At 43.4% G+C, this 2,500-nt stretch overlaps 1 pseudogene; it reads left to right on the top strand.

The window, feature by feature from the left end:
* Nucleotides 1-1,042: 1,042 nt before the first annotated feature.
* LOC119098980 (alanine aminotransferase 2-like) overlaps nt 1,043-2,500 on the top strand; it is a 7,242-nt pseudogene continuing 5,784 nt past the window's right edge.

The following is a 2,500-nucleotide window of genomic DNA, read 5'->3' as shown; positions in this document are numbered from 1 at the left end:
CACCTAGAAGTGGTAATAACTAAATTGACATATTGAAATAAAATAATTGACAGTGGTAATAACCTTATTCCTCGGAGGAAAACCAGGAGAATGGAGGTACAGATGGGTTGATATTTCGGCGGCATGCTTTTATCGAAAAAATAGAAGTGAATTCAAAGTTGCCTGCCAATGATCTTACTCAATATTTCAGTTTAATTTTTAAACAATAAGCTGCAGTTTTTCCAGGACATAACCATTCAGAACAATAAACATTGGGCGACTGCCGGCCATTACCGCGACACAGTACATATCTAAGAATTAAAATGTGTGAAAATACGCGTACGGGCAAACGAATTCAAGTAAACGGGCATCATGCATTGCGCTTCATCCAAACATGCAAATGAAATGGATGCTTTCTATGAAATTGAAGCTATCGGTCTTTCAAAAGAGAATATCTGCGGTCTGTTAAAGTTTTGTCTCCAGGATGATGTTTTCCCGTTCGGAGATGACTTCTGCCGACAGAAATTGGAAATAGCAATGGGGAACCCATGCACTCCTCCTCCGCCGCTGATAGTTTTAAGGCAAATTGGAAATGAAGACCCTGGCCGTCAGCCCATTAAAACCAACTTTCTTAGCTAGATGCATCGATGATAATGCTGGGGTATGGACGCACGGAGAGCGTGCCCCTGAAGAGTTCTTAGAGTTTATGAACAACTAGCATCCAAATCTAGCTTTTACGATGGAGCATACAGGGAGCGGAAAGGGGTCCCATGTTTAGATACACAAGTAGCGGTGGAAAGCAGGACCAACCGCACCACGTTAGAAACGGAGCTCTTTCTCAAGCCCACCAACTCTGGCACCGCGAATCTGCGCGCCCACATTCCGCTAAGCACAACATATTCGTAACATGTTCCGTAGGGCTCCAAACAAATTATCAAGGAGTCAAAAGGAAGCAAAGATCATAAGCAAAATGTGGACCTTGCTGTTGGGCAATGGCTGTTCTCCGCGACTTCTAGATCAAATTTTGGAAGAAGCAAAAACAAGTTTAAAAAAACGTGGGAGGATGGATGGTAGGAGGCGAGAACACGTTTTTTTCGGACGACATATTATTAAAGCTACGTTACAAAGATTTGCATTTGCTGTAGAAAATCAAACACAATGTTAAAAAACCAAGCTGCGCATACGTATAGCCTGGAAGAACGATAAGCTAAAAATGTCTCTGGTGGAATCTTCCATCTCATGGCCTAAGTGGCCGAGTAGCAATAGATGTCATTTATGCAATTCTGTGTTACAAGGGATTTGCACGCAAAAGAGCGTGGTTTACAAAATCAAGTGTAGACTGCGTAAAAAACATGGGAGGTCATGGTTTATGTCGGGGAGTCTATGCGCCCTATTCGTTTGAGATATAATGAATACTTGCGAGGCGCTAAAAACAAAACAGCGTCCCTTACTGTACCCCTTTCAACAATGCTCCCTTTGGTGACCATTTTTGGCAAAATACACTCAGGCTGGAATCGATGGGGGTTTAGATCCCATGCCTCTTTTAGAGCTCAAAGTCATCTACAGAGCACAGGACCACCCAGACAGGAAGATAGCCAATCTATTAATAAAAGTCAGCGACCAAATCTTAACATACAGGGGTCATCGTAGCCGATCATGCGAACGTAATACGTGCCTTGATGTGTGATGTGCGCTAACTTCAAGTCTTTTACATGTGTGAGTGATGCCTGGCGCGCGACGTGCGATGCCTGTTCATTTGAAATTGACTTGCATGTTTAAATGAAGCGCGATGCGCGATGCCTGTTTACTTGAATTCATTTGCACGCACACGTATTTTCGCGTATTGGTATTCCTAGATAGGCACCGTATCGTGGTAAAAGCTGACAATGGCTCTTATTTAATCCCCTGAATGTTGGCGTCCTGTAAAGGCTGACACCTGCTGTTTCAAGAAAAAAAACTGAAAAATCGAATGTGGCCATCGGCAGACAGTGTTGAATTCACTTCTGATATAGCCGCAATACAGTGATGCTGCCGAAATATCACCTCATCTATATCTCCATTCTCCTGATTTTCTTCCGAGGCATAAGGTCTTATTAATATAAACGTTAAGCTTTTACTCTGATTTCTCTCCTTTGGCGTTTACCACCGTGGCCTTTTTCGAGGCGCACTTTGGCTTTGGACATCACAGTAACGTATGATCCATGTGACGCATTGGTTCAAAGTTCAACCACCGCCAATTCTTAATAACAGGCCCTTGCCCAGTGGGCCAATCGCAAGCGTTCCTTTATTCACATCAGTACAGGTGCACACGGTAGTTGTCATGACGATGGTGGCCGCCACTGCAGGAAAGAACGTAGTACTTTTACAAAGCGCTGACAGCAAAATCTTGACTTACAAATTATTAGCATTGATGCTCTCGTTTTGAATTGACGGTGCTGCGGTGGCACCAACCAGTGCTATTTCTGCACCAACTAGTCCTGAGGTTTCACGGAGTATATTTTTAAGATATGCCGAAAGCTGA

The sequence above is a fragment of the Pollicipes pollicipes genome, unplaced genomic scaffold (genome assembly GCF_011947565.3).
Source record: "Pollicipes pollicipes isolate AB1234 unplaced genomic scaffold, Ppol_2.1 Scaffold_4740;HRSCAF=5597_pilon_pilon_pilon, whole genome shotgun sequence".
Classification (NCBI taxonomy): domain Eukaryota; kingdom Metazoa; phylum Arthropoda; class Thecostraca; order Pollicipedomorpha; family Pollicipedidae; genus Pollicipes; species Pollicipes pollicipes.
The sequence above is the reverse complement of the archived record's forward strand: the minus strand, read 5'-3'. Positions and strand labels throughout refer to the sequence as shown.